Source organism: Panthera uncia, chromosome D4 (assembly GCF_023721935.1).
Source record: "Panthera uncia isolate 11264 chromosome D4, Puncia_PCG_1.0, whole genome shotgun sequence".
In the NCBI taxonomy this organism is placed as follows: domain Eukaryota; kingdom Metazoa; phylum Chordata; class Mammalia; order Carnivora; family Felidae; genus Panthera; species Panthera uncia.
This window is the reverse complement of record NC_064807.1, coordinates 49,790,950-49,812,312: the sequence shown is the minus strand read 5'-3', so window position 1 is coordinate 49,812,312 and position 21,363 is coordinate 49,790,950. Positions and strand designations below refer to the sequence as shown.

General features: G+C 39.4%; 1 protein-coding gene across 9 annotated transcripts in view; it reads left to right on the top strand.

Moving 5' to 3' along the window:
* The window catches only part of LINGO2 (leucine rich repeat and Ig domain containing 2), a 434,702-nt gene that overhangs the window by 386,542 nt on the left and 26,797 nt on the right, over window positions 1–21,363 (top strand). The gene's annotated exons all lie outside the window — the stretch shown is intronic.

Here is a 21,363-nt window from a genome sequence, read left to right as displayed (position 1 = left end):
ACAGAAATAATTATGTCCACACCAGATCAAGATAAGAAGCCTGGCAACCAAATCACCTAAGATTAAAATGGCTGCTTATGTTCTAAATTTAAAAAATGTCCATGGTGGGCAGAGAACATTCCAGAAAAACAGACAAGTTCTGACATGACTGAAGGAGGACCACTGAATTGGTATGATCTCAGCTAATCATACCATTTTTAAAATAAAAACCCAATTGAAAGTCACATGCTGTTGGAAAAGAAGTGGTTAAATCTTTCCTTTTTCCAACTTAGGGAAACCACAGTAACCTGCCACTTTCAAAAACACTGCCTATTTATGTGCATAATGGAAAATTCCTCTTCTTGCGTAACAAAGACAGCCTAACTACAGGTGTCTAAATAAATGCCTTTCAAGGGTGCCTGGGTGGCTCAGTCAAACTTCTACCTTTGGCACAGGTCACCATCTCACAGTTCCTGGGTTCAAGCCCTGCATTGAGCTCTGCTGACAGCTCAGAGGCCTGGAGCCTGCCTTAGTTTCTGTGTTTCCCTCTGCCTCTGCCCTTCCCCTGCTTGTGCTTTGTCTCTGTCTCTGTGTCTCTCTCTCAAAAATAGATAAACATTAAAAATAATTTTTTTCATAAATGTCTTTCATATCGGCCACTATTGAGTATTACTGGGTTTCTTTGTGATTTTATAAATTATGTCAGATGAAAATACAAACCTCTTTCTGGCCTATGAAAGTTTTGCTGTGGGGAAACAACCAAGCTTTAAGAAATGTGATTGTCACATTATGTTCCAAACTTTAATTTTTAACCCACTATGATTATGAGGCAGCAAGTTTTCCTCATCCTGTGTAACTTCCAATTGATTACCAAGAGTTTGGGTAACTTCACATCATCACTTGGAGCTGGGTTTTCTTAGAACCTCACAGGAGTCATTAACATGCCTTTGCACCTCATTCTTTGTCGTTATACTAACTAGACTGTGAGCCTCTTGTGACAATGATTCCATTTCTATTTCTTCTGAATTCAACAGGAATTAGGAATAGATACGATCCACTTGTCCGTTCCTTTTTCTTCCTGTCTGATTTTCCTCTTCTCTGCTAGATACTGTCTGTGCTTTAATTAATTATTTTCCAAATGGCCCTGCCATTTTCCCTGTGCATAGTACTTCCAGGAGAGTTGCATTAAGATAAGAAAAGCATTCGAATGGAGTCAAAGAGCCCTAATGTTTAGTCAGGTGTCTGCAGCTAAGTAGCAATGAATGTGACACTAGGGAATTCCTTTGAAACCTGTCTGGGCCCCAGTTTTCTTATCTGTGATTTCAGAGGGGTAAACTAGTTGAGCTCTAAAGTTCTTATGCTCTGCTATTCTATCATTTGTAATCATTTCTAAGGTATCTTCTGATTTAGAAATTCTGTAAGTCTATGGCTCTGTTAGATCAGTAGCTGTTCACGACTGCTCTCTGGAGCCCTAGGGGTTGTGTGGAGGTGCCTTGGAGCCTACTTCGGTGTGTGTGGGGCGGGGGAAGCAAGCAGACTGCTTCAATCAGAACAGCTCACTTTGATCTATTTTAGATATTGGTCTTCCTGAATATGATTTCGTTTGAAGAAAGGATTCTATGGTCTCTTGAAGGAGTTTTGAACATATCTGTACTAGATTAAGAATCTTCCTTTGAAATTGTGTAAAAATAAGTTGATGGTGATTATGGATCCTAAACAGATAATGTCCAAATTAAAGATTGAAAGGCTATGTACTGATCAGCTAATCTAAAACAGTTTATAACACTAATTTGCAATTGTCTTGAAAGTGATATCAGGTTTAAGCACTGCTCAACTAAAAATTAAAGTAACATAAGAAGGAGTCTAGGCAGGTGGAAATATGTTTTATATTAATTTTAGGTACTGCACAATGCAGTGGCTCCCAACTGAGAGTCTGGCTAATGTTTCTACTAGGCTATAGTGAAGCATAATTGTAAGAATAGACAGGAGTTATATTCTTTTATGTGTGCTTTCTTGGCAAAATTTTTAAAAACTTGTCAACTTTATGGTACTTTCTCCACTTATTAAAATTCTTTAAGTCTCTAAAATGCAAAAATGTCAGAACTAGCCCTTATAAAATCTAGCACAGTATTAGGCATTCAGGTAGTACTCAATAAATGCTTGTCTGATTGAATAGGGTGTCAAGAATGCAGTGATTGTGTTCTAGTCAATAGAGTTAGATACCTGATAAACATGGAATGTTTATCTAAATGTCCTTTGTCTAAAAAGAGGATTTTCTACAATACCTTTATTAAAGAATTCGGCCAAATCCGATTGGCTCAAATTTTTTAACTTTATAATGAATGAGCCAGAAGGAAAATATCTGATCTTCCTTCTCATTTTCTTCTTCTTTGTCCTATCCCTTCTGTTAGGCCTGTTCGTACTATTGTTTGCTTCCATGCTATATTGTGTCTATCTTCTGAAGGCTGCCCAGTAAAGCCAACCATCCTTTTTAATGTTGTATCAGTTAAAAACATATTGCAAGTTGGAAAAATTTGCTTAGACGTTGATTTTTTTGGAATTTTGCCATTCTGTGATTTGAATGCTGCTCCTACTTCTCATATTTTAATATGATCCCTACTCTGTAGCACTTCTTTAGTAAACATGTGGTGTTTAGGCTCTCTTTCACTTACGTCTGATCTCTTCATTGAGCTTATCCTTGTAAGTATCTAAAATCAATATCACATCATTGTTGCATATCTGAGAAAGATGTTTTAGAAAACAATTCAATCCCCTCAAAAGCTCATTTCAAGTAACATAACAACAATTATTTGACATCATGTATAGAGGATCTAATACTGAATGAGAGGAGAATTTTGTCATTTAAAATCTATTCTGCCCTCTGTTTACGTACAATTTCCATTCTATGTTAAGTAACATGTACTTAAGAATTCCCAAGTCCTCAGAGTCAGCATCTGCCTCTCTCTCTCTCCTAATGTTCATTTGGACAGTCTGTCTTTTAATGGACTTAGAGATACCATTATCACATACACTGACTTCTCTAACATTTCCAAGGAAGACTTCCAGCATGGCATCCCAGATGCCATGGGCAGCAGGCAGTCCCTGCCAGGGAGACATCAGAGGGAACAGGTCACCCACCATAACTATATTACCTCGAGGACAGAAGTTTAATGGGCATCCTTCATAGAAAATCTACCCCACCCTCACATGCACACCCTCATGCTCTCACAGTTAGGCACCACAATTAAGTGGAAACAGTTAGGGAAATCAAATGTGAATTGCAATTGTGTGCGTGAATACTGCACGCACAGTATAATTTTCTCTTTCCACCGAAGCCTCTCGGCCAGGCATTCATCCATTATCCTTGATGTGCTTTATGCTTTGTGACACTGGCCTTCCTACACCATCTGCTTTCTGTCTTGTTTTGTGTGTGTGTGTGTGTGTGTGTGTGTGTTGTTTTGTTTGTTTGATTTTCAGTCACCATGTGGTCACCAAGGGAGTGAATACCTTTGTGTCTGATTGCTCTCTAGGCCTGAGGCCATTAAGAGCTTTATCCAAAGTATGGCAGGATACTGGTTTTGGTGTTCTTCTATACAAAGAAGTCCTTCACTTGCCTCTCTTTTTCTTTTCAGACCTTTATTCCTCTTCCTTCTAATTACCCAATCAGTATGTCTGAATAACCTGAGGTCCAGGGCCGAAGGTGTCTTTCCTCCTCTAGATATATTTGAGGTTTGGCTCTATGAACCTTTTCCCTCTTGATTCTGCATTCCTGAGTATGCCTAAATTCTCTACTCTCTATAAGATTTTAACCAGCACAAAAAAGTATGTAGGAACTCTGGGCTGACCCTGAAATCTATACCCTCTAGTAGAATCTGAGGTACTCAAGGTATATAAAAATAAATTTCTACCTAAGACGGTCTTTTGAGCTTAGCATATTTTCCACTTATATAGTGTGACAACAAATCACCTCCAAAATGTAGTGGCTTAAAATAATAATTTGTTTTTATTTTTCATGCACTGGTAATTATAGACCTCAAATGGGCAGTACTTGCTTGGGTTCTTGTACACCTTCAGTCAGATGATGGCTGAGACAGAAGTCATCAGAAGGCTCCCTCACAGATGCCTGGGCTGGAATGGCTGAAACAGCTGAGGGCTACATGAAGCTTCTTCACATGGCTAGCTTCAGTTTTTGCAGAGCATGGTGGTCTAAGAACACTTAGGCTTCTGACATGGCAGCGGGCCTCCCCAGAGTGGCGTTCTGTAATGCTCAGGTAGAAGCTGAAAAACTTCATATGACCTAGCCTCAGAAGCCACAGCACCATTTTCTTTATATTCTATTGGTCAACGTAATCATTGGCCAGCTCCAATTCAAGTGGGAAGAAGAAAGGACCTTCCCTTTCAAGAGCAGAATGGCCATGTATATGGGGATAAAAGATGTCAAGGCCTTTGTCATCTTGGAGACAAGCTGTCACAGTAGGTATCAAGTAAAGTGTATTTTAAACAAAAAGTAACACATTCTAATTTTTAATAGCAATTTTTTAATTCTAATTTTTAAATCACAGACTTATGTCCACTTTAGAAAAAAAGCTTGTGTAAAGTTATTTCCTGAAATCCGTTCAGAATAAATACCTTGGAAGCCTACACTTTGGAAGGAGTATCAACTGCTCCACTGAACACAATTTGAGAATGAATGACTTACTTGGTAGCTGGAAAATGACAGCATTAAAAGTAGTATGCAATTTGCTTTAGAACCATTAGAACTTAGAAAACAAATGCTGGCTTTATGAGTAGCTTTCAGACAAGGCAAAAAACAGACCTATTTTACCAAAGACATCTTCATTATGGTTGAACCCAAGCTGGCTTAATTTCTGCCTAGTTCACAGTGCAAACTCATAAAAATATACTGCTTAGCACATAGTAAGTGCACAATAAAAAATAGCTTTAAGTATTCAATTAAATACTAGAGCATCATAGTCTGAGCAGAAACAGTACTTAGTAATGCATTAGAAAAACAACTTTATGTTTTAAGGTAGGAGTCTGACACTCAGCAAGGGGAAGGTTGCTGACCGAAGTCACACAGTTTTAGGAACAGATCCAGAATGGAGTTTATCTGGACTCAGATCCTCTCACTTGATACAAAATGAACCACATCTCAAAGTGCTTAATGACCTGGGAATTTTACCTCAAAATGAATGCCATTATATTGCAGCTGGAGTTTTGCTGAATTCTGCGGAGAACAGCTTGACCCCCAATTAACGAGTGCATGCATGTCTTGAGTGTTTCACATCTGCCAGGTGGGTGTAAATGTGGATAATTAGCCCTGACCTTGGGCAGACTGTGTGGTTCACCCAGTTAAAGATATTGCGGAAAGTTGTCCTGGGCTTTGATTAAATTTGGTGGAAAACCAGCAAAAACCATTATGTGTCAGAAGTAACTTGATGGTTTTGTAAGGAATCTTGCTGACTATAAGTATGTGAATATTACATTCCTCTTTGGGAGATTAAAAATTCAATTTGATATATGCCTACACAAGAGGTGTTTTGAAACCCAAGTCAACTAAAGCAGAAAACAATAGATATGTATGTGTGTGCCATGATAATATAAATCGATCCTTTAAAAAAAATAGGTGTCTATTGAGTTCTTCATATGTTTATGGCCCTGTGCTACTTACTAAGGGTAAGTGGTAAAAGACCAAATTGCCTCTCTTTAAGGAATTCACAGTTAAGTGTATGAGTAAAGGCTAGTACACATAAATATTTAGACACTAAGAAACAATTGATTACTAACCTATGCTTAAAGAGGCAGGAGAGAAGAAAGGGGAAAAAATCATCCATTTAGGGTTTGTGTTGACAAGAAAGACTACATAGAAGGAGTATGCACTCCTTTGAGATGCACTTTTAGTGATAAATAGGATATGAACAGGAAGAAGTCAAAGATAATAATGACATATTGTTTATGAAGAACCAAGGATAATCCTTAAATTATCCACAATCCAGCCTCAAAATGCTAGTTACCAAAAAAGAAAAAATCTACGTCTTAACCTGGGATACGTGTGAAATGGAAAAGAAAAAGACGAAAAAGTTACCAAATATGTTGTATAATATTAAAAGAACCCCAAATTCACCTATACTTGAAACATTAGCCCTTTGTCCAGAAAATTAGCAATGCCCATAAATTTAGCATATTGGTCGGTATATCTCTTGCATTATCCATGGTCAAGTGATTAATGCCTTTTATCCAGAGAATTATTGATTCTGCGGTTGGCTTCCTATCTAATGACAACATATTCTAGTTAATAAAAGGAAAATATAGTTCCCATCATTGCCACATGTGGTCTTTTCTGTGGCATTGAGACTGATCCTGACATTGCCTTCATGTTCCTATTACAGGAAGTCTGTCAGGTTTTTGTGCCTTGTCTTAATTAGGCAAGATCTATTTTAGAAAGTGATGCTTCACACGAGGTTCCATTAGCTTAGTTAATGCTTCCTCATTAAATTTTTTATTTATTACAAAAATTAAAGAGAAAGTAAAACAAAAACAGCCAGAAATCTGCCATATTACCCTATCAACTTCCACTGTCTTTTCATGCCTATCCATATATGGGTCCAGAGTATCAACCCAATGAATTATTTATTCATTTTCACTTTACATTATATCATTAGGCTATTTTATATTGTCACACAAACCTCTATAATTACTAGTTTTCTGTCTGCTTTGATCACTCCTTCCTCTCTTCTCTCATAGCATGCTGTTCTCACCTCTCTTATACTATTTACCCTGTTGTAGAACTGTAGTTTTTAGGGTTATTTTGTTTTGCTTTGCTCTGCTTTTCTTCTTTTCCTTATCTACCCACCATTCCACCAAGAGATCATTTTCCTTTGCCTCTGCTCTAGCAATTTGCACAGGGAATGGTGCAAAGAATAAATGTTGAATAAATTAATGAAGGTTGTATATATTAATCTGAGCCAAAATATCATAATTTAGGTAGCTATTATTTCTGTGGCTGAGATGTGAATGGTTTACTATTTTTTCACCTATCTTTAGCCCTTCCTGAGATTAGGATTCAAATGTTAGAATATATAAGGATCTTAGAAGGTATATAAAGTGAGTGTTGTCAGTAATAGGTTACAGTAAAGGACAGAAGGGGTGTTTGCAATCAAACTAATGGTGAGTTATTTGGGGATACAGCCAACTGTATTATCAGTATTATGTTTTCCAGTAACTCAACAGAAACAGAAAAGTAATAGAAATCAATCTGAATAACCAGGATGGGGATTTCCCATCACCAGGTTATGGGTTTGACTAGAGATAGCAGTGAAAGTGCATGTATGCTTTTGATAACAACTGGAATCTTGTGATTGAGAGGCAGGTGAAGGGAGACTGGACACAAAGACAATTTTTTTAAATGGAAGATATCTGAGATGACTAGTGGCAAGCATTGAAATACATATTTTAGTATGCTTGCCTGTTCCTCACAAAATAATGCAAATACCTAATAGACTTTCTTGGACAAAAAGAACATAATATGTGTTCCTCAGTGTTTGTCTTCAAAAATGCTCTATAGGAGTCTGGTGAGGTGGGAGAAACAACCAGTGGTGATGTCTGCCAGATGTGAAGTTATATCATCCCTATGTTTGCATAACCACTTAGGAACACTTATGTTCCTAAGTGTATGACATTGCCCTTCATATTGTCTCGTCCTCCCTTTCTGTCTAGATCCTTTCCTGGGCAGCCGATTCCAATGTTCTAAAAATAAAGCTATTCTCACACTGGCATCTGCCCAAACCTGAAAGAAGTACACTATTGTGGTTGCCAGTGAAAAACAATGCAAGTAGAGCCTTGAACTATCTTGTTTTGATTTATCATATGAGCACAGATCTTGAGGGCTTATGGGACAACCTTAGAGGCCATATAGTCCATATGCTTGCTCTGAGGTAAAAAGATCAAACCACAAATGAATCCTCCTGGAGAGAAAAACTACACCCTCTGTAAGCCCTTCAGAGAAAGCTATAGACAAGCTCAATAGGACACCTTAATGTGGAAAGCCCTTCTGTGTGTGTGTGTGTGTGTGTGTGTGTGTTTGCATTTGCGTTGAACCATAGTCCTTATGCAGTGGTGTGAGTACCTGCACATAAATGCTTTGAGGAAGAAAAGCAGAGCTTAGAATAATTAGGGTTTGCATTATTTTTCCTTGATTTTTGATGCTTTGTTAGTTCTTCTGTGTTAAGTATGAGGTTTCCTGGGGTGGCCCTGACCCTTCTGTATTCAGTGAGAACTAAGCTGAGAGAGGCTACTTAGCCATGAAGAGTGGCTCTTTACAACAGTGCCCCCGAACTCTTGGGCTTCTTCAGCAAATCAAAATTAGTTGTCTGTTTTTAGGCACAGTGAGGAAATAGATGCCAGATAGCAGAGTGAGTGTGTGAGGCTTGTTTCCATGACACTCCTAACATCTCATTCCTACAGGGAGCAAGGAGCTTGATGCCTGTTGTCAGAGATCATGTGGTAGAGCAGAGTGGTTAAGCACACAGACTCCGTGTCAGACAGACCTGAGTTCTAATTCTGACTCTCGCACTTACCAGCCTTGTAACATTGGTCAACTTAGTCAACCACTGAATACTTTAATCTCATCTTTGAAATGGGGATGTTATTTCTTCTCACAAGACTGTGATAAGACTCATTGTGATAATATACATAAAGTGCTTAGCATAGTGGGTAGTTATTGCTAGTAATTTTTTCTTTTATAAATGTTCTTCTAACTTAGAAAAAAAAATAATGTTTATTTTTTCTTGAGAGAGAAACAGACTGTGTGAGCAGGGGAGAGGCAGAGCAAGAGAGGGAGAGACAGAATCTGAAGCAGGCTCCAGGCTCTATCAGCACAGAGTCCAACGTGGGGCTCAAATTCACAAACCATGAGATCATGACCTGCCTGAAGTCGGATGCTTAACTGACTCAGCCACCCAGGTGCTCATCTTCTTTCCTTCTATTGATCTTTTCTAAAATTAGTAGCAATATAGGAGGAACAGGTTTAGGGGGAGAACATTAGACTTAAAGTCATAAAACCTAAGTTCAAATCCCAGCTCCACTGTTTTTTTGTGTGAACTTCGTCAAGTGATGTTACCTTTTCATGTCTCTATTTCTTCATCTGGCCTAAATGAGAAAACTGTCTCACTGGGGTGAGAACTAAGTGAGACAGTGTGTATGCAAGTGTGCAGATAGTGTTTGACCCATGGTTGTTTGTCCTTTTGTTCTGGTCATAGGTCTTTGGCTATATAATGAACATAATGATGATACAATTGCTGCATAAACAATGATGATGCTGGCCTTTCTCAATGATCTCATGTCTGCCCAAAGCATGTTGTCACCCAGTGCCTACCAGAACCTTCCATTAATGGTGTTTCTGTATACATACGCATGCCCACCTCAATCTGTCATTCATTCAGCATGTGTTTATTAGAAACACTCTGCATACTTTAAAAATGAGGCAGTGGATAGGACAAAGCTCCCGTCTGAATGGAACTTCTTTTCTGTCGGGAAACTACATGATCAAGGTAAATAAACATACAATACAGTTTCAGAGAAGGAGAATGGCTTTGGACACTAATAAATCAGGGTGAGAGCAAAGGATAATAAGAGGACCTTGGATGGGGGCCTGAACTAAGTGAAAGAGCAAGCCATGCAAAAGGCTTTCTGGGAAGGCTTTCCAGGTGGGAGGAAGAGAGATGCCATACGTCTCAAGGTGGGAAAGATCTGGCAAAGTTCAAAGGTATTAATAAAGCTAGCATAGCTGCAGAAGAACGATTAAGGGATGAAGACAAACCTGAATGTTAAAAATATAGGGGCTCCTGGGTGGTTCATTCCATTGGGCGGCTGACTTCGGCTCAGGTCATGATCTCACGGTTGGTGAGTTCAAGCCACGCATCGGGCTCTGTGCTGACAGCTCAGAGCCTGAAGCCTGCTTCAGATTCTGTGTCTCCCTCTCTGCTGCTCCCCCACTCTCTGTCTCTTTCTCTTTCTCTCTCAAAAATAAAAAAATAATAATAAAAATATGCAAGAGTCTCTGATGTGTACTTTGGAAACAGTGAGGTTGAAGAGTGACCTGATTGCCTTGGATACTTCATGGAAATGAGAAGGGCAGGTAGGTGAGAGGCAGGGTATGAAGAGGCTGTTGCAGTCTTTGAGGCAAAAGATAATTATGGTTTGAATGAGGGTAGCAGGATGGAAGAAGTGCAAAATAATATCTCAAGTTTTATTATTTTTTAAGATAGCACAGTCAATCCATTTGCTGATGGATTGAATCGGTGTGGGGCAGGGAGGAGGAGAGTGTGAGAAAGAGAGTAATCAGGATAGCTCTTCTTGGTTTTTGCCCAGAGTAACTGGATGCTGGGTGGTGCCATGGACAGAGATGAGAAGAGTTAGAGAAGATGGGGTTTGGTCAGAGGTCAGTTGAATTTGGGTCTTTTTCTTTTGGATAAGAGTCATAAATGAAGTTGGACACCTCATTCCAATATAAATTGAACTTAGTAGCTCCACATGAATTTATGATATTTTTCTAAGACTATAGTCTGAGCAATAGATAATAGCATTCATGTATAAAGCCAAGAGGTTACTTACACATGTAATCTTATTTCTCCCAGGGCCAAATGATTTTTTTTTTTTTTTGGCATTCAGAGCAAATGGTTTTAAAACAAACATTTTGTTTATTTATTGTAAAAGTCATCTAGAGTTATTATCTCAGCTGTTTGGAGCATGGGACTTTCAAAGCTAAAGTTCAAATTCTAATCTGTACTTAAACCAATTAATTTTTAAAGTGAGAAACTGTTCTGTGACTATAGACATATTTTGCCACCTTGAAAATGTTTATCATTCAAATTCAAAAGTAGTAACTACTTACCAAGAAAATCTAGAGTGACAGAAATTTGGCTTATTTTATGTCATATCATTTATCCTCATAAATACCCTTTCAGGTGGGCTTTTGAACTCAACTGAGTAGGAGACTGAGATGTAGAAAGGATAATAGGTATGCAAGCTCACAAAACAAGTTAATCCTAAGTGAGATGGTATGAAAAAGTGGCAATTACTACATCCCACCCTCACCCCATAGACGATCTCCCCATGAGTAGTTCTTCCTGAGTCTGAGTTGAGAAAATGATCTGCAGGGAGATTTCTTCATGTCCTTTATCATCTTGGGTGGTGATAGAGCATCCCAAAAAAGGTACCATAGATTTTCTACCTTTGTGTGTATCTCACTCTCTTTAGCTTCTTTCCCTGTAGTCTTCAACATCATCCTGTCACATACTTACCTTTAAAATGTTGATTTTAGAGGCACCTGGGTGGCTCAGTCGGTTAAGCGTCCGACTTCGGCTCAGGTCATGATCTCAGAGTTTGTGGGTTCAAGCCCCGCATCAGGCTCTGTGCTGACAGCTCAGAGCCTGGAGCCTGTTTTGGTTCTGTTTCTCCCTCTCTCTCTGTCCCTCCCCTGTTCATTCTCTGTCTCTGTCTCAAGGATAAGTAAACGTTAAAAAAATGATTTTAGAATGTATGATTTTGCATCATTTAGAGAATAGCTTTGGACCCTTTGGGGAGAAAGTGCTCAAGGAAGAAGCTCTCCTTGCTCCAGTCATGGTCTACTTTCACCTCACTTCCCCTCAGAGTCAGACCTGTATTTCTCTTCTTTCATTTGCATTCTTGTGCTAAACCAGAGAGAGGTCCTCAGCCTTTCTGGCCCATCGTAGGCCCTCAGTAAGTATTATTGAATGAATGAATGCTACTAAGAAGCCCAACTCCTAACATTCTGGTTAAATTGTGCCCTCACACCCAACACATAGCCTGGGAGTATTAAACTCATTCCTTAATGGCCATGAATGGCTCCCTTCCTCATACCTGCTCTTACATCTACTCCTGCTTCCATGGTCACTGGTACTTCTTCAAAAGTACTCTGCCCCTTTGCCTCAGTCAATCATTTATTAGTGGTTGGTGATTTTATCCCTCTTTTTACTTTTCTGTTTTTCGAGGATGTACTGAAGATTGTGGGGGGAGGGGCAGAGGTGGGACATCACACCAGGCAGTAGGCTGTCTTCTGCTCTTTCCTTCTGTCTTCTCATGCTCTTTCCCTTCTCTCTCTCCCTCTCCCAAATCATGTCCACCCGAAGGCTTATAATAATAATTCTGCCCACACCAGGCCCCTCAGTACCTCAACATCTACCACCCAGCAAAATACTTTCCCCCAAAATGCAATTCCCTTTCTCAGAGGAATTTCTGAAAATAACATTGTCTCTCCTCTGTTATAAACATGGTGTGAAAGCTTCCCAGTGGGAAGAAGTTTCTCAAGCTAGAGAGGGAATTGAAAATCCTCAGTTCCAGTCAGTCAATGACAAAAGAACATGTTTAGTTTGATTTTTACTATCAACCTCTCACCACTGCAATTTTTACCTCACTGCTATCTGTTTGCACCTGATATGTTATCTACCTTTCTTCTGCTCTGTTAACTGAAATATTCGGGAAAGTGGTAGGAAACTGCAAGATGATTTTGCATATAAAGACTCTTTTCTCTAAACCACTGGAAGAATAGTAAAATAATAAAAGTTGTAAGAGCAATAACAATAATAATAAAGACTAATTGGGGACCATAATTTTTACCAACTGCTATATGCTTTACATTGTGCTCAAGTATTTTCTTTTTTTTTTTTTCACTTCATACCAGTAATACTCCTGATAATACCTGAAAGGCATTATCATCTTTCCAGATGAGGAAACAAAGACTGAGGGAGTTGGTACCATTACAAAAAATTCAAAGATGTACAACTAAGTGTTAAGGTCAGGGTTCAAGCCAAGGACTTTGAGAATCTGATAGCAGTATCTTGTTTGTATCTAAGAACAAGAGGGAAAAACAGGGGTATCGTGACATTTTTTGTTGGATGCATACTGTGAACCATATGCCTGATTCCTTGCCCTGCAGCTGCTTAATTATTTTTTTCTAAGAGGAAAATGGGATCACGTTTATTTTCTCATTGCCCCAGCTTTGTTGAGGTATAATTGGTATACCAAAAAACTGCGTCTAATTAACATATACAATTTTGTGAGTTTGGACACATGTCTACACTCTTGTTACCGTCATCACAACTCAGGTACTAAATATTTCCATCACCTCCAGAAGTTTTCTTCTGTCCTTTTGTTCTTTGTTTTGTGTTAAGAACACTTACTTGGAGACCTACTCTCTTCACAAATGTTTAAGTACACAATAATTTACTGTTAACTATAGGTACTATCTTGTACGGCAGATTGCTGGGAACTTACTCATCCTGTATAGCTGTAAACTTTGAAATACTATTTTGACTAACTAAAATTATCACATATTCACATCAAAGCACATTCAGAACCAAAGAGTGGGAGAAAAATAAATCCATGTTGTATACACATGATGCACATAGCTGATGTGTTGTGACACCCATCTTGAGGAGTGAGAAGCTACAGTTAGACACGCCCTCTCTTCCCATTCAGAAAGAATGTCCTAACAGTTCTGTTGTCTCATTTCCATGTATTTATATCACACCTAAACTGTCAAACTAAAATAATTCAGAGTCAAGACACACATGTGCCAAATTTCTCTTTTTAAACAGAAATTCTTACTTCAGTTAAACTTCTCCCCCCAAACACCATTGTTTACAGCTTTTATTTTATAATTAAATACCCTATTCTCTTCTCCTCAACATCTACTGTGATAATTATAACTTGAGCAAGTCATTTAAGCTAAGTCTTTCCCCAATTGTAAAATGGGAATTCTACTAAAACCACAACATGGGGTGTTGCAGTGACTTTAAAAAGTAAAAGAGGATGAATATAAACTAATAGATCTCAGTAAATGCCAATCTCCTCCCCTCCTCTGTTTCTAGAATGTAACATTTTAAAGGGTAAGAGCTAGCCATGATCTCTGCTTCAGAGTTCGAAGCACATAAAGTAGATTAAATATTACGCTGATTTTGTCAGTGTCCTCGAATTCCATCTCCTCAGCCCAGAAAAGACCAAAGCTCTTTCTGTATTTTCCCCAGACCTCAATCTAGAGAGACCAAAGCTCAGGCCTATTGACTGCTAGTTTCAGCCACCAGGTGGCATAATAATGAAAGAATAGACTGTAAGATATCTTCCTTCTAACTCGGAGCTTTGAAGAAGTGTTGAAGTAGGTATTTGTACTTAACAAGACAAATGTTCAGAAGATCCGATTCCATTTGCTGATACCATTTCCCCTGGTAGATTTCAGCCAGTTGTGCTACAGCTCATTGCTCACCTATTAAAGCCTGGTTGGTTCTCACATCCAAGATGCATTGGGAAGGTCCACATGTAGCCTTCCACTGCTAATACGATTAAGCCAGCAGTTGCTGTAAGGTTCATAAACCTGTGACCCTCATGGATCAATTTCAGAGCAGTATTGTACTTAAATGAACATAGTTCCAGCAACCAAGAATAATTTTAAAACAACTCAAACTAGCATGATTCTATATCATAAAGGGGACAGGAAATCCCCCAGCAATAAATTTTAAAATCTCTGTAGATTCTTCCCAATCCACCGCCCCACACAACTACAGCTCCCCTTCCCAGACCTGCGAAAACTCCCACAGCCCTTGGTTTTGTTTTCTCCTATTTCCCTCTCTCCTGTCCCCTTTTCTATCAGTTACCCCTGCAGAGCCCAGCAACTGGCCCAAACTACACCCATCTGGGGCAGAGGAGGGACGGAGAAGGGAGGTTCTGATGCAGACCTTGCCAGAAATCTCTAGTGCGTAAGAAGAGGAAAAAAAAAAATCTGAGAACACTCTACAATTAATCACTTATAGTTCTTTATAAATTGGATTAAAGCCCTTTGTCAGATACATATTTGCAAAAATTTATCCAGTCTGTGGCTTATCTTAACTATTTATTTTTTTTCAAAGAGCAGTCATTTCTAGTCTTGGGGAAAAAAAAAAAGAGGACATTGGCAATGAAAAGCAAACCCTAGCAGAATGTGAACACAAATTAATTACCTGTATCTCAGCATATTGTAGCCAAATTTAAGTAAATGCAGCGAGCTCTGCTACAAATTGCAGAAGGGATAATGAAATCCAGGCATGGAAAGCACAGAATAGGAGTCTGAAGGGTTCATTCCAGTGTTTGTGGTGACTCCAGTTAGCCTATGAACTTTCAAAGGGGACTTTACCTCTCTGAATCTTCATTTGCTCCCTTTTATTGATATGGAAACCAAGGCTTTTCTTAGATGAATGACTGACCTAAGGCCACATAGCTACCAGCAAAGCAGGAGAGCCCCAGGGAATGCAAGAACCAGATCCTTCTATGCTTCTTTAGCTCCCCTACCTACCTTACAGGGCTTGGCACAGTAGTAAGCACTCCATGACTTGGGGATGGATGCCAGACTTGAACTTAGTTTTGTAAACCCTGAGTTAACCTGGGACCTATCCCACTTTGTACATCACCTCCTCATGGTGACTCTTTTCTGCTGAGGTTGCACCTGCGTTGGACAAATGAGGAGCACTTCTGGTCCTTGCACTTAGGGTGCAGAATACCAGTCTTCACCTGTTTCATGGTTTTGATGATGACAGTGTCTCTATTAATAAATATTGAGTTAGCACTTGGACTTACAGAGCCTCCGAGTTGCACATATTTTCCATAAGTAGGCAGCAAAAAAAATTGTTCCCACTGCTCTGAAATTATTTCCTCATTTTTCTGAGACATAAAATCACATATTCATACACTTATTGCTAGCATCATGATTTATGAAGACATTTCAAGAATTGCTTGGATTTAATTAGAAATTGTTATTTTCAAGTGTTATGTTTTTTTAAGTGTCCCATCCATTGTGGGATGGAGTCGGTAACAGAGGAGAACAAAGTAGGGAAGACACAATGTAGATTGTGCGCTGCATCCACAACTGATTCATGCCATGGGTATGGCACTTTACAGTTTACATAATGCCCTTGTGTTCTGATTAACTCCTCTCATCTGTCACACGGGGTTGATATTATTAACCACAGCGTATAGATAGGAAACTGAAGATGAGCATCATTTAAGTGACTCCTCCAAGATCACAGAGCTGGGTTTGAGATTCACATCTATGGTCTCTGCTCTCAGAACAAATCTTGAGCCAGGATAGTAGCATAGTTAAGAATGCGTCCTTTATACCTGGACTGCTTAGTATTAACATCCCCATTTTGCCCTTTATCAGCCTGGCGAGCAAAATAAGGCAAGTCACCTAACCTTTTCATGCCTCCATTTCCCATTCTCAAAGCAGGAAGAAAATGGAACCTACCATAATTGAGTTAATGCTTGTAATGTTCCTATGACAGAACTGACCGGCAGGCAGCACTGAATTGAGTGTGGGTGTGCATCTGGGCCTGTGGGTGTACATGGGCATGCGTGTGTGTGTCCATTTGCATGCCAGTGTGTGTTTTCACTGGTTTGAACTGTTGCTCACGTTTCTGGAAATCTCTCACACATTAGTTCCTTAAGTACGTTTCATTTCCTTTATACCAAAGAGCTGATTCCTAACAGTGGCCTAATTATGAATTATGTGTAGTATATTCATGAGGAGATTGTGAATATGCATCAGACCACACATTTGGGAACAGGGTCCCAATGTGCAGAAGAGAAACAGAGAAAAAACTCTGACCTCTAGTGTGATCTTCATTAAGACGCTTCTCAGAGTGAATTGCCACAGTAACCCCGCAGCCCCCAGCACATAACACAAGCTATAATTTAAAATTTCATGCAGGAAGGAAAAGTTAGAGTTCTCACAAAGAGTCTGTAGATCAAACACAAGATGAGAACTAAGTGTCTTCCCAGTGTATCAAGCATGGAAACAGGCGGTGTGGCTTTTGAGTTCCTTCCTAGTCAATTTTATTGATTAAACTTCACGCTATCTAACGTGCTGCATGTGGCTTGGATGTCTAAAACCGGCTTTTGAACAAAGTGAGGAGACTCAATCCAAACAGTCAGGGAGTAAAAATACTGTGCAGAATTCTGTTGTATTTGCTTTATAGCCTCTAAAAACCAAGGGACCAAACTGAATTGCAGAAGGTGGTGGGGTCGCATGTGCTAAATTCTATCACTTGACCTGGAGGCACCATGCTGACTGGTTGGTCCTCCACTAATCTAGATGGACATGAAGCTCTGCTCTCTAAATGAGGCAGGAGCCGCAGCCCCAAGGCCTTCCCCTCCCGGGTGGGTTGAGTCAACTCCTAGGCTCACTGGGCACATTTCCTGTCAACGTCATCATTCAACCTTCCCCATCTTCTACACTCAAATAAGGGCCGGCTACAAAATTACCCTCCTCCTGCCTCCGGGAGATGGTGTGGGGTTACAGAAATAACATGAACTTCTGGGTCAGAGAAAACCTGGACTCTCTGAGTCCTTGTTTTCCTTTTGATTTCTTGTGTGATAAAGGGCAGGACACTTAACTTTGCTCTGCCTCAATTTCCTTATCTGTAAATGGAGATAATATTGCCTTACAACTTTGTTAGGAGGATTAAGTGAGATATAAACGGGAAAGTGTTTAGCACATACCAGGTACTTACATGTTAGTTCAGAGAGAGAGGGAGGGGGCAGAGGGAGAGAAACAGAAGGCAAGTAGTATTAACTGGCTTTTAAAGGGAACTTCTGGAAATATACAGATGGGTGTCTGACTTGTTAATAAAATTTTAATTTGACTGAGATCAATGAAAAGCTCCATGTGTTGACTACAAATACATACTCATCAGCAATTTCAAGGCGAATCTATCAGGGTTATTTCCTTTCATTAAAGAGCAATATAAATATTGATCAACTCTCCTAATTGACCTGTGGTTTGCTTTCATACATTAAACTTCTGTTCTGCACTGAGGGCACAAATCTCCCAATTACCTTTAGTTCATAATTCATTATGTCACATTAGAAGCTAAACAGAAACACAGAGTCCTCATCAAGAAAATAGCACTTCAGGATCCTTTTGCCTTCTGCATTCCCCGCCCCCCCCATCCCCCATCCCCACCCCCACCTGCCTAAGCCTCTTCCCAGATGACATGGGCCAGGGCTAAGGGAATATCTTCAGCCACCCCAAGTAGGCCAACTTCTTATATGTGAAATTAAAGCAACTGTATGGCAAGGCCAAGAAGCAACCCCATCACACAGGATGAGAGATGAGAAACACACCGACTAATGAAAAACAAACATTAGGCTTGAGGACACAAGGAGGGCTGGAAAAATGCCAAGGCAAACATCTGCTGTTTCACAAAGATGGCTAAAGGCACGCTAATCATCTTGTCGATGGCGGTCAAAACATTGAAGATACTTTCTTGAAAGGCAATGGCAATATGTTCTGTCTCCTGAACTCAGAGGGAAACGAAATAATGTGCAACCCTGGGTGGTCAGAATGCTGAACAGTGTGCCTCCAGTGGCTATGTCCTGTACCATCTTGCTAGAAAAGCAGTTCACTTTGAGGGCCTCAGATTTAAACTGCAACATGGATTATTCATAAATTTTCTTGTGAGTTCATTTCCAGGGGAATTAGTGAGCGGTGGCATAAAAAGGTACTTGGCATGTTGCAGGTTTGAGGACATTACAGCTAGAGCCAGGCCTTTGTCTTCCTCAGTGTCAAAGGAAGAGATAATAAAGGAACACATTATTTTCTTCCTCCTGACTAGACAGGGATCCTTCCTTTGCACCTTGGCATTTTGGTATCAAGACAAAATTCATGTTACCCACTGAAGGAGAAGCGAAAGCACTCAGAATATCTGTTGATGGAGAAAGGAACTACATACCCCAGGCTCCGGCCCCTTCATATGTCAACACAGGATGGGAAGTGGAATCCGGCAGCCTTAATTAGTGAAGTGGCAATTACGACACAGCAGAGATGTGATCCCTCCTTTGAGGAGCCACATTTTCATGACCATAAAACAACACTGATTTTCATCCGTTCTCAGGTACATGAAGGGTTTGGTTTCTTAAATCTAGAAGGGGTTGCTTTTAGGGTTTTTTTTCCTTTGTAAGCCTTTGTCCTTCAATATGTGATAACAGAAGTTTTTAATGTTATATAACCAGGAGATGTTTCATTTTATTATTGCCATTAATATCAAAGGGTCACAGCAGAATACTCTTCCAAATATTTGTGGTGAGGTGCAGACATGAGCTAGAGGGGAAGTAAAGGCAAGATTCTGCTTTATGTGAACATTATATATTTTAATGTACCTCTACTCTATTTTCTCTTGTCATTTAGGTAGATTACTAACAGAAGGGGACTATAAAACAATATAAAACAAAATTCACAAGGCAATTTAGAAATTACTTAGTTGATATTATCATTTTAAAATGCATATTTACACATAAAGTCTGTAATAGTGAAGACCAACCAATTTTATTTCTTCAAATCATAAATAAAAGACACACTAAGTGACTACCCCCAAGATCACCAAGTAAAACAGAGGCCAGGGGTATACCCAGCCATAAGTCTTCCCCCTCACTGCTTTTTCTTTCCGTAATGTGAAACTTACAAGAAACCAAAATAGGACATATGGATGAGTGACCAAGGGACAGTAAGATGAAGCAAAGATGGCAAATCCTGGCACTGCTGATCAATCTGATTCTCCTTGTTGCTGATTTCACACACTCAGCCTCTGAAGCCATCTCAACCCAGTGCTGCATCTAGCCACTCCCACAGATTAGTGAAGTGAATTCACAATGTGAAGTGAATTTCCTCTCTCTGGTTCAGCAGTTGAGTGCATGGAGTTTAGAACAGGATTGACCAATGTTCAAGTTCCAGTTCTACCACTTACCACTTGCCAGTTCTACCACTTACATGAGCTTGAGCAAATGACTTAATTTCTCTCAGCTTTGTGTTCTTCTATAAAATAGAAATACTGCCATTTTTCTCTTAGGGGAGTTCGATGATGTAGAAAGTGCTAAGCACAGTATGTGGCATACAGTAAGCTCTCAATGATATTGATTACAAATCCAAAAGAACTACTTCTCTGTATTTTCCAGCTTTCAACTTTGCATTACTAGGTTTAGTAAAAGGTGTGCAGGAGAGTTCTACAGAGCTACCTGGTGGTGCCTTAGGCTTTGCTGCTACATGTTATATTAAAGAAAATTATATATCAGTCACGGAGACACTTTATTAAATAAAATCTAGCTGCTAGGACCTGCTAAGTCCACTTTCAGCCACATGTTCAGTGTCCCTCTAAAGGTATCTGTTACACTGAACTGCAGTTCAGCTAAAGATGGCTCATTTAGAGTCTAAAGAAGCCTGAAAAGTTTTTAGAATGCAGGATGGAATCATTACTAAAGCTAAATCTGGAGATGAAGCATTCTTACATCCCATCCCAGGAGCAAAGGGTGCAAGGCACAAAGAACACACACAGGGTAGCCAGGTCTGATGGGTACTTTTATTAGCTGTTCTTTCCAGTGACACTATCCAGGAAGAGCAAGCTAAAAGCAGTCAAGCACACACTCCACTGAAACAAAAATGATGTTTTCATAGAAGCCTACTGGGGCTTGTTTGCACAGCCTGAATCTGGGGCAAACAGCTTGCTGTATCTCTTAATGCCTAGTCTCAGTACTTAGTTAATTTGGGATCTATTTCTTGCCTATTAAAAATAAAAACAGTTGCATTCACTCTTCAGCATGAATTGTTTTCTGGAAAGCATTGTGGCAATGTGAGATTGTTAGGCAGTTGTATTAGTGACATATTCAGGCTCCCCTGTGATGGGGGGGGGGCACATTTCAGATAATCACTTTAAATATTTCACTAACACAGTAGTAAATATTTAAAAAGTGTATAGTGATAATGCTGTTTATCATACTCATTCCTTTATTTCCAAGAAAGCTTGTCTTCTGAGGATATGCAGTCAAAAGCTCTCCCTAGAATATCATCACTTGTAATGGATGCTCCTATATAGTTTATTTTTGTTTATACTAGCAGCCGGGGAGTCATGGCAACCGGGGGAAGTACAAAAGCAAAAAAAAAATAATTATCATTGAGGAGATAAGGGGAAGCCACCGAAAAAACACTGCTCGGCACCCGTGGAGCTTTCTACCTACTAAAGTAATGAATTAGTCATCCAGAAGGGTATGAATGTTCCCAGCAGCAGAAGCTTGCCCTGTTGTCCAGGAAGGTTTAATTGTCAGGTTCTTACCAGTAGGAGTGACAGTGAAGTGCCTCCTTCTGCCGTGGTGTGATGCTACCATCTTTTCTCCCTTTGGGTCCAACGCGTTTTGAAAATGTAGACAAAGTCCAAATTTTATCCTAATGCCTAGCGACTCTTCCATGAATATTGCATAATTATTGAAAGATAGTATCTTATGAATTTGAAGGTATTTGCTTACAGGTTTTTTTTTTTTTTTTTTTTTTTTTTTTTTTTTTTTTTTTTTTTT